At 34.3% G+C, this 11,414-nt stretch overlaps 1 long non-coding RNA gene across 1 annotated transcript in view; it reads left to right on the top strand.

Moving 5' to 3' along the window:
• The window catches only part of LOC145256317 (uncharacterized), a 163,933-nt gene extending 153,206 nt beyond the window's left edge, over window positions 1-10,727 (top strand). Inside the window, exons 2-3 of the long non-coding RNA XR_013863973.1 lie at window positions 3,294-3,329; window positions 10,061-10,727. This is a non-coding gene — a long non-coding RNA (uncharacterized LOC145256317). The remainder of the gene's footprint in view (window positions 1-3,293; window positions 3,330-10,060) is intronic.
• Window positions 10,728-11,414: the final 687 nt, after the last annotated feature.

Raw genomic sequence — 11,414 nt, 5'->3', positions numbered from 1 at the left:
AATACAAGAGTGCTCAATACCGAAGTAGAGCAAGGTATACTCGTTATTTGTTTTTACATAAGCAGTAATATATTGCTACACAGTCATGAGCATGTTTCAGTAAGCTAGTTACCAGTAGCTATAGATCTCTTTAGGCGATACAGCTTATACGAAAGCAATTGCAAACTTTGCTTTCGTTTAAGCTGTATCGCCTGAATAGGTCTCTAGTTATTGGTAACTAGCTTACTGTAACATGCTCATGACTGTGTAGCAATATATTACAGCTTATGTAAAACAAATAAAGAGTATAGTGATAATATGTAAAAATAGTGATTTAGAGTGATAAGTTGTAAAGGTGTAGATCGAAACCCCCAAATTCACACTAAAATTGTCGGTTGCGTAGTGGATAAAATATTGGTAAAATTCACTTGTAAATTACACTCATCTGGAGGTTGAAGGTTCAATCCTTAGTTCGGGCGGCAGTTGAAATACAATTCCGAATTTCTTAGGAATTCTACCCAATAATTGCTGACAGAACAAGAACATGCTACCCCCCCCCGTAGGGTTCTGTTCGAAATTCCATGCAGATTTAGAGTTTAACAGAAAGGATTTTGAGTTTGACATTTATAAATGACTTTCCCGATCGAATTACATCTGAGATGGGTATTCATATTATTTGGATTCATCGGACTACTGTTCTTATCTGGAGTGTGATTTTCACAACGTTTAGGTCGATGTAACCTCCGACCTTCTTCAGGTGTATCTTGTCGAACTCGGAAGTGTATCTGTTGAACTCGAGAATTTGGACGGAATTTCGAGCGGAACCCTTTATTTACTGTGTAGCGTGCTCTTGTTACGTAAACAATGACTGTAATTCGATTATATTTTATCGGTCGCCCACACTGAGAATTGACCCTTCAACCTTCCGCAATGATCCGTGGCACAGCGGTTAGAGTACTTGAAAAAAAAATCAATTATAAAAGTGATATTCTCCTGAAGGTTACTAAGGACCTCTATCTAGTTAAGGCTGACGGAACAAGAGCACGCTACTCCAATGAAGTAAATAAAGGGTCCCGCTCGAAATTCATTCCAAATTCTCGAGTTCGACAAAAAATTCCCTAGTTTGACAAGATACACCTGAAGAAGGTCGGAGGTTACATGGACCGAAACGTTATGAAAATCACACTCAAGATGGGAACAGTAGTCCGATGAATATTAATGCATGAAGGAAAAACGAACGTGTATATATATATATATATATATATATATATATATATATATATATATATATATATATATATATATATATTCACGTAAAATCGTTTTTTTTCACCCTATTCCCTCTGCTTCACTTTTTGTTATCAAGTAAGATATTTGACTTACTTGTAGCTTCATCAAATACTTTTGCAAGCAAAATCCGATCCTGCATTTTACTAAATCCTACCCTCTGATGAGAAAGAAAGTATTTCTTCGAAACTCCGCGGATTAAGGACTATTCACTTATTTAGTGTTTCCTTTTCAATTAAATATGTTTTTTAAAACTCTTTTTCAAAGTGTTTTTTAACATGTTTTTTTAACTCTTATATATATATATATATATATATATATATATATATATATATATATATATATATATATATTTGGTAAGGTGATTGATAATTTATAATTCAAAATTAAAATTGAAAATTAAAAATCCGTTTCATAAAAAGGAGCATAACAAAGCCAATAAATTGTACGATCGTTTCGGAAACGATGTTTTTTTTATTGTGACAGACATTGTGTTAAGGACAATAATTATAGCATATAGTTTTTTATGAAAACAAAGTCTCCGCATCAGCAAAATATTGGGTGGGTTTAAAAAATAAGACACCATAAATAAACCTAGCATTTAAGTAGTGCAGATGAACCTGGAAAATATTAAAATATAAGGAAAAATAGTTAATTAATGATGTAGATAAGTAAAGTAATAGTGGTTAATAATAATAGTTAGAATAAAATTACATAGCTGTGTTTAGAGTAAACGTTAGAATAAAATTACAAAGTTGGGTATATATTGTGTATAATGTTATAATAAGATGCTATTAAGATGATTTCAACAAATATAAGTATATATATATATATATATATATATATATATATATATATATATATATATATATATATATATATAACTCTTGGTTCGTTCGTTATCAATAAAACCATATTTCTACTTTACCAATTTATTTGAAATTTTCAGACTTCTTTAGAGTCGAGGGATGTTTTTATATTATTAAAATAAATTAACATCGCCAATTCTAAAAATATTAAATAAAATAAAAATATTTTTCGTAAGCCGATTCTGCGGACCTTTTTTTCTGGTAGAACTGAACTTCCGTTTCAATTCATTTCATACACCACGATTTGACGAGACGAATTAGAAGATTTAATTTTCTGTTTACTCGATTATAAAAAACAAAACAAAAAAAAAAACATCCCCAATTTTAAAAATTCAAATTTATGTTCCAAATTTTTTAATTAATTTTTTTCTTTATTATATTAGGCAAAAAAAAAAAATTGCTCGGTAGAAGGTGCGTTTTGAGTTGAAGTATAAAAGTCGAAGTTGTTTGTTTTCGTTTTTTGTTTTTGTTTTTTGTTTTTTAAACAGTTGTTTCGATATAAGAAAATATGAATTTTTTTTTATTATTAAAACTATAAATTGTTTGGTGAAAGTACAGTTTTTTTTCAAAGAAAATTTACGGATTGGTAACGTGCTTAAATAATATTTGGTGCTAATGCAGAGAGTGATCCGCGCTATTTTATTAATCGTATTTCCACGCTTAATTAAAGTTTTATGATATGTTTTTTTTTATTCAATTGTAAGGTTAAAGTACGGAATAGATACAAAAAACCCTCCACTCCCCATGTTAAGAATGGCTTTTTAAATAATAACGTTATTATTTTAGCACAGATCAATAAGTGCATGAGTACCTAATATTTTTATTTTATTTATTTTATTTTTTTTCATCCATTCTTACCATAGAGAGGGGACACCCTGTATATATATATATATATATATATATATATATATATATATATATATATATATATATATATATATACACAGGTTGTCCATAAAGTTCGTGTGCACTTTAAAAAATTTATAACTTTATTTATATTTGCGATAGAAATAATCTGTAAAATTTTTTATAAAGTTTCATGTATCTAGTTTTAAGTATAGTTATTGAATAATTTTTCCCCACAAAATTCGTAACAATTTTTAGATAAGTAAAAAATAAGTAAAAAATAAGTAAAAAATATTTTCTTTTGTTTTTCAGAATCAATTTGATCCCATGACTTCAATTGAGGAAAAAGTAAACTGTGTTCTTTGTTTGGCTGAATTGAATTCTACTATTGCTGTACAAAGAAAGTTTAGAATTGAATACAATAAAAAAGCGCCTCATAGGAACACCATTGTTAAATGGATGAAAAATTTAAAGAGACATGATAAACCACGATCTGGAAGCCCATGTGTCAGTGACGAAAGTGTTGGTTCCATAGAAGAATCCTTTACTGCAAGTCCAAGAAAGTCTGTAAAACGGGCATCATTGGGGCATCATTATTTCTATTGCAAATACAAATAAAGTTATAAATTCTTTAAAGTGCACACGGACTTTATGAACACCACACAAACATATATATATATATATATATATATATATATATATATATATATATATATATATATATATATATATATAGAGAGAGAGAGAGAGAGAGAGAGAGAGAGAGAAACAATTGATTGAGATTGTCGGACTGACTTCCTCATCTTGGTTGTTATTGTCACAACGTTTCAGCCGTTTTGCCCTCCGGCCTTCGTCAGGTGTTTTGTATCGAACTGGGGAACCGTTTGTTAGGAGTCTCGAACCCAACCCTTTATTATTATTACGGGGGTACCGTGTTCGGACTCCAGCTAGGCTTTGGGACATAGTTGATGATTCTCTGTTTTTAATGTTACTTTTTCATTGCCTTCGTTCAGGATTGAACTCAGCACCTTTTGGGTAACTGTAAACTTTGATACAACGTCTAGGACCACAATATGTCACTAGGACAATTCTTAGTTGTTTTATTGTTAATGTTAAACCTATGTTGTTATTCAAGGTTTTCTCTCTCTATCAGAGGTGTCCAAATTGCATTCAGCTCTATGCTTGGTTTGCTCAGTAGGTTGTTATGTCCGAGCATGTGAGCTGTTTCTTTAAGTTTTCTCACTTTCCAGTGGGTCTCTCTGTTTATTATTTTTACTTCATCTCATAGGGGGCGATGGTCCCCCCTCTCCATCCAGACATGGTTGGCTATACCCGATTTTTCCATCTCCCCTTTAGTTACCGCTTTTCGGTGTTCTTCCACCCTTACTTTAAGGGGGCGGCATGTTTCACCCTTGTAAACCTTTCTGCAACTGCATGGGATGGAGTATATGCAGTTTTTGGTCATGTTCTCATCCATGCGGGGCTTCACTCGTACCAGGTGTCGTCTGAGTGTTGACTCGCTTTTGAATACCGTCCTGATGTTGTAGGGGGCACATATTCTCTAAATCTTTTCGGAGATGCCTCGTATGTATGGTAGGCAGACCGTTGGAGGTTTTTGGGTTTCATTCTCCTCTCTTATACTATTAACACGTCTGGTGGATAGTATGCTATCGGGGTAGTTGTTACGACGGAGGGTATTCTTCAACCTGACTATTTCTTGGTGGTATGTAATGGTGTCGCTACTTATTGTCTCTGCTCGATGTTGTAAGCAGCGTGCGATTCCATTTTTGATACTGTATAGGTGATGGGAGTTGAAGTTTAGGTATTGTCCGGTGAAGGTAGGCTTGCGATATACGGATGTCTTAAACCCATGATCTGTGCGTGATATGAGTATATCAAGGAAGGCCAGTTGGTTATCTTTTTCTTTCTCCATTGTGAACTGTATCGATGGTCTTATTGAGTTTCTCCTAGACCATAAGAACTCAATAAGACCATCGATACAGTTTTATTTTGCAATAAGTTCTGATTCAAGAAGTTTTCGTCGAAATTTATCTGAAATGAAATAAATGAGTTTTTCTTGTTTGAAGTTAAAAGGATGATCATACTGTAATGAATGAGAGAACAATGCATTTAAGCAGTTGCTATTTTTCATATTTATTCTATGTTCTCTGAGCCTTTTCTCTAATCCCCGTTGACTTTCCCCAACGTATTTCTCATGACAATTAAGGCATGGAAATATATATATTGTTTTATAGTTTGTGATATGGTTTGTATAATGCATATTCCAAGTTTGTTTAGAAAGTTTCAAATTATTGTATTATTGGCGTACATTGGCATAAAAGAAAATGTATGTTTATGAGAAAAGTTTCTGTTATCTAAGATTTTTGCTTATTGTTTTTGAAAAATATCTATGTGGCATTTTTCTTTGCTTCTACGAGTTTTCGCTACCTCGTGTTTTAGTATTGTCTACCTAACCGTTTCCATAGTTTTCCTTAGCAGTCTTCTGTTTAACCTCCTTTGGCCTACCGTGTTGACTGAAGTAAATAGTAAGTCACGCCTCAACATCTCACGTATGCACGGCTCACCTTCTTCAAACGATCCCCCCCCCAGTTCTAAAATTTTTTTGCTGTTATGGAACCCAGGATAGTCTAATTTGCATATAAACGGAGAGAATTCACGTTACTTCCGCATGATTGTTGAGTATGCCTGTCGCAATTTTGTTTTTAAGTAACTGGAATTTACAAAGCGCGCAGACACGTGAACGTTTCTGAGGTCATTTTCGCAATCGCTACAATTTTCCCTACAGTCTTATGTAGTTCTAGGCAGAAGAAAAGGATACGAATGAACAGGGATGTCTTTTCGACCAATGTTAGAACCAGGGACGTGCAGATTGGGGTTTCCAAGCATATGTTCTTTTTACTCCTGCTTAAAAAGTGTCTTTTTCAGAGGAATGTAATGTAGCCCTGTGCGCCACCGAAACTTTTCATTTGAGCACCTGCCCTAAAATGTTCTCTACACGTTACTGGTTAGAACACCACGCGAGTAACTACTACTACTACTACTACTACTACTACTACTACTACTACTACTAATAATAATAATAATAGGTCCTGGATATGACCTGAAACTATATCCGATGGTGAGGCCCCAGCTTGCGGGTTTTAGGGAGTGTGGAGCCACCCTTTAATTGCCATTGCTCCCAGGTCCACTCTGACCCGGAGTGGTAGTACCTGTTAGGGTCCCAACTATGGGTTAAATAGAAATCGACTTGAAAAAAACAAATATATTTTATTAAAAACTTTTCTTCAAAATCACTGTATTTGGCATTAAATAACCTGAAAAGGGTAGATATGCCGTAAAACGAACACAACCAACCAAACTACTACTACTACTACTACTACTACTACTACTACTACTACTACTACTACTACTAATAATAATAATAATAATAATAATAATAAAATTAATAAACGCTAAGACATTTAATGTTTGCATGCAGATTATATAATTTTACATACATTTATGAAAATAAGATCATTCGACCGGCAAATATGTTGATAGGTGATCCCGAGTTAACTCATTTTAAAATGAATTGTTCCAAAATCAAATTATGCCTTTTTGTTGAACAAGCAGTAGAATTTTATATAAATTTGATTGATTTGAACTATATTGAACAATATTGATTTTTATGGCGAAAAAACAAATACAAAAAATAAAACAACGTATTGTTTTAAAAAGAATTAAAATAAAAACGGGGGGGGGGGAACTAAAAAAATTAAAAACAACTCGCACTAAAATTTCGTCTAATATTCTATGTACATTATACGACATACTCACGTTTACACATCGGTTCTCGCTAGATCACTAAAGATAAGCTCTTTTGAGCCTGGTCAGTACCATTTTCATAAAAACACACTCGACTAGCTACAACCACTATAAACGATTTCCTCCACTCTCTAACTGTGCCTAAATCTAAACGCAGATTCCATGAACAAAGATTCTTTCCCATAACTTCCCACCTGTGGATCATTATTTCGCTGGCCTGCTTCCCGGTTGAATACAACATGGTAGTCTTCAACTCCAATATAAACAAGTCTTTGTTGAGTCGTCCCCATAAATCATCAAATTCTACCCAATTTACACGATTAACGATTACTACACTACCATCTTACACTAACCCTTATCCTCGAGTGGCCTTCCAAGTGGAAAAAATGTGGAATACTAGGCCGCGAAATCTTCCCTGGCCGGGATATACATTTAACTAGGTACCGATTGTGAATTTCATATTCCCACGAAACTTCTTCATTTGGAAAAAGCCGGTTCAACTTTCATAAAGTGTGTGCTGTTTCGGTATAGTAAAATTCTCACAGTTGGGCTCGAGCCGATGTAGTTTGATATTCTGAATATCGAACCTATAAAGCTCCCTTAATTGGGTTTTACCAATGACTGTACTTCGTACGTCACGTTTATCAACCATTAATAAACAAACAGATACGGTATAATCACGTTTACGCTCCGGTTATCGCTAGATCACTAAAGTTAAGCACTATTGAACTTGGTCAGTGCCATTTTCATGAAACTTCCTTTAATTCGGGTTAGGTAGTATTCTATGTGCAATGCAAAAACAATAATGGCGATAACAACGATGACAATTATGATGATGTTGGCGCTGTATCGCCTTTATCGATTGGGAAGGTTTCTCGTTCTTATAAGATCCGTGTGTTGTCTTCCCGACACGCGAGAACTTGTACGGGTTCACCAGGGTAGGCCAATTTGTGCATTCGCGCTCACCGTTAAAAAGCGGTACTATTTTCACCGGACCGAGCGCCGTTCTACACCCGCAGGCAACGCGTAGGAACACTTTTGTCCTAATGAGCGTCTTTGACGGCATCATTTTTCTAAAGGTGATAATGCCCGACAGGTTTCGTGATATCAATATAGTCGAGTGAATTTATAAGGTTGTTTGTAACCAGAGTTCAGTCGGTCATTCACTTTTTATCTCACTTGCGTTTCTTTTTCTTCTTCTTCTTCTTCTTCTTCTTCTTCTTCTTCTTCTTCTTCTTCTTCTTCTTCTTATTATTATTATTATTATTATTATTATTATCATTATTATTATTTGAAGCCTCGTTTCAAGATTCTGATCTCTACTTCCGCTACGTCACATCCGCTTCTTTATAAATACCACATCGAGCGCCGCCATTCCCCCCCCCCTTTTCACTATTGCTATTTACTTTCTCCTTTTTTATGTCGGCATTTTACAATAGCATTTTTCCTCCCTTGATTTCTAATTTCACCCGATTCTATTCTACTGTTAGCGGAAAACTCTACTGCATTCCTTTTAATTGTAAAACATTTAAAAATGATGTGTGTAAAAAATTATATGCTATATATTTTTTTTTTTACATGAATGATATTTTAAATTTAACAAATGAAGCATGCATGGTCCCCTGTGAGTACACAGTGAACGAGGCATAAAAAATGACTAAATTAAGCATTTCTACCCCCTCCTCCTAATTTGGCCCCAAATGTCCCCAGGGGACGTCAAATCCTGGTGAAAATGAACAGACGGTGTAGTTTTAGGCATATGCAAATTTGACTTTTGCACCATGCAAAACAAAGAAATGAATAAATTAATCAATTGCGCACCCTCCCCCATTTATTCCCAAAAGTCCCGAAGGCCTTAACATATTTAAATTTGAGTTCAGCACCATGCAAAACTGCTAAATAGACAAATATGGTAAAATAGTCCTAAGAGTTATCGTGAAGTATAGACGAATAAAAAATTATATAGAAATCAGTTAATTATAACTTTTCAAAAACTTTTATAAAAATCCAAGGCATCATCATAATGTCAATTTTAGCCATTTTAACCCTAAAGGCATCCCTAGGGGGGAAACCGGAGCTTTCCCGGTAAATTCGATCTGTTACTTTTTTACTCATATCATGTTTAATGCTTGTGCAAAATTTCAAAAAATTCCAAGGCGTAGTTATTGAGAAAAGTGCGGACTGACGAACGGACGAACGGACAAGAGTGAATTTACAGGTCCACCATCCTTTTGTCGGGGCTCCAATAAGACTTTTTAATAATTGATGTATTAATGTATATAATTAAAGTGAGCATCCCTAGGTCCGGTATTAAAAAAATAAGAGCTGGAGAGAAAGAGGGAGGGAGAGAGAGAGAGAGAGAGAGGGAGAGAGGGGGGGACGAATAAGAAGATGAAAAGAACAAAGAGTAAAACCGTAGGTAAGGAGGAGGAAGAAGTTTGACAAAGAAACACTGTCTATCTGAGGAACCGTCCACACAAAAATCCTTTTTCTTTGGTTGACAGATATGAAACGCGATATATAAGGAATTCGGACATGTGGAACAAATTTGGGTTGGTTCTTAGCCGATAAAAATAACTTCTAAGTCATCAAAATTGAAAAAAAAAATTGGAATTTGGACGGCGTAAGTCGACAAACCCGTTATTTGTACGCATGCGGTAATTCTATGTTAGACAAAGAATACATTAGAAATATTTTAACTCCTTGTCCTATAGGGTTTCGATGTCTACCATCTGATCAGAGGAGAAATTATAATAACTATTTGCTAATATTTTCTCCTCTGAAGAAATGGAAGACATCGAAATCCTATAGGATAAGGAGTTAAAATATTTCTAATGTATTCTTTGTCTTACATAGAATAACAAAAAATCTTTTGATTTGAAATTCAAACATTTTACGTCATAAATTTTTAAATTCATTGAATGACTAAAATTTGATTTATCTGCTCTATCTTGTATATCGAGCAATTCTTATTTAGGTGTGATAATACTTATAGAATATTACTGCCAGTAATATCTTGTAAATCTTATAATCCAAGGTTTCCATACCAGTTGATTGTTGGATAATTTTATTCTGAAGTATATATATATATATATATATATATATATATATATATATATATATATATATATATATATATATATATATATATATATACACACACATATATTAGAATTGTCCCATCAGTGACAGAAAAAATAGACATTAGAATAAATATTTTTTTAAAGATTAATATATGCTTATTATATTTACAGATAAGAATAATGCTGAAATAACTTGGAGTATCTCATTAAACTTGCATCTAACAACATTGAAATATGCCACAAACCAAAGGAGCAGCAGACCTATCAGAATTTCTACGAGGACGAATCGTAGGTCAACATGAAGATGGTCTTAGTCAACGCAAAATGGCATGAAATCATTCAATACTCCTTTTTACTGTTGATAGAGTGATCGTACAATACACAAGAGAGGACAAAGAGTACACAAAACCTTATCCTGATCGCCCCAGGATATCTGAAAGAACCTTGTATCTTGTGAAAAGAAATGCCGATTCAAAGCCTCTAACATTGCAACACAAGCTGGGGTTAGTCACAGAACAACTGCCTAGCATCTTTACAATCTGCTATGGTTGAACTGTGAGAAGGAAACCTCTTCTTCGTCTTGCCAATATCAAGCGCAGAAAAGATTGGACTCATGAAATGGTGGAGAGGCCTATGACCTTGTGGATCAATGCCATTTTCTCTGATGAGTTACGATTTGCATTATTTCCCGACAGTGAAAGAGTATGGGTATAGAGGCCCCCTCACCAAGAGTTTGACTTAAAAAAAACTGCAGCCAACAATGAAAGATGGGGGTTTCTCGGTTATTGTATGGCGTGCAGTTTGGAATGATGGTCGCTCAGACTGGTTGGAGTGCGAAGCAAGCATCAATTCTGCTAAATATTGAAACACATTTAGCCGAATTAATGTTTGCTTCGCACTCCATCAAGTCTGAGCGACCATTACTCTAAATCGCACCTGATATCATAACATAGAACCCCCCTATCTTTCACGGTTGGCTGCAGTCTTTTTTAAGTCAAATTCTTATACCAATATTCTCAATTGGTAATATGAACCAAAACTTCCTATTCATGTAAGACGGAACTTCTTGTCACTCTGCTAGGGCGACATAGCATTGGTTGAGCCAAAATGGGATTAATAAACTTCCATGGCCAAGTCAGTCCTCGGATATGAACTCAATTGAAAGCCTTTGGGGCATATTAGACCGGAAAAGAAAAAGAAACCATCTTCTAAGCCTAAACTTTTAGCATTATTGCATCAAACCTGGCAAGAAATTCCTCAAGGTGATATTCGTCAACTGATCGATGCCATACCTAGAAGGGTCCTAGCAATAAAAACAGCAATGTGAATGTCAACCAAGTATTAGTTATTAAATTTGTGACTCTTTTTTTTTGATTTTGTTCTATAAATTATATGTTTATTGAAATAAACTGTTTCTATGGGCGTCTATTCTTTTCCGTCATATGTGTATATGTAGCCGTGTTGAAAATCTGACGTGGTTCAACGTTGCAAAGTGCCAACCATTGAACAAGACGACAAATTCTTC

Source organism: Euprymna scolopes, chromosome 32, assembly GCF_053919585.1.
Source record: "Euprymna scolopes isolate OS-2025 chromosome 32, ASM5391958v1, whole genome shotgun sequence".
In the NCBI taxonomy this organism is placed as follows: Eukaryota; Metazoa; Mollusca; class Cephalopoda; order Sepiida; family Sepiolidae; genus Euprymna; species Euprymna scolopes.
Note: the sequence above shows the minus strand (reverse complement) of the source record. Positions and strands in the feature narration are given on the sequence as shown.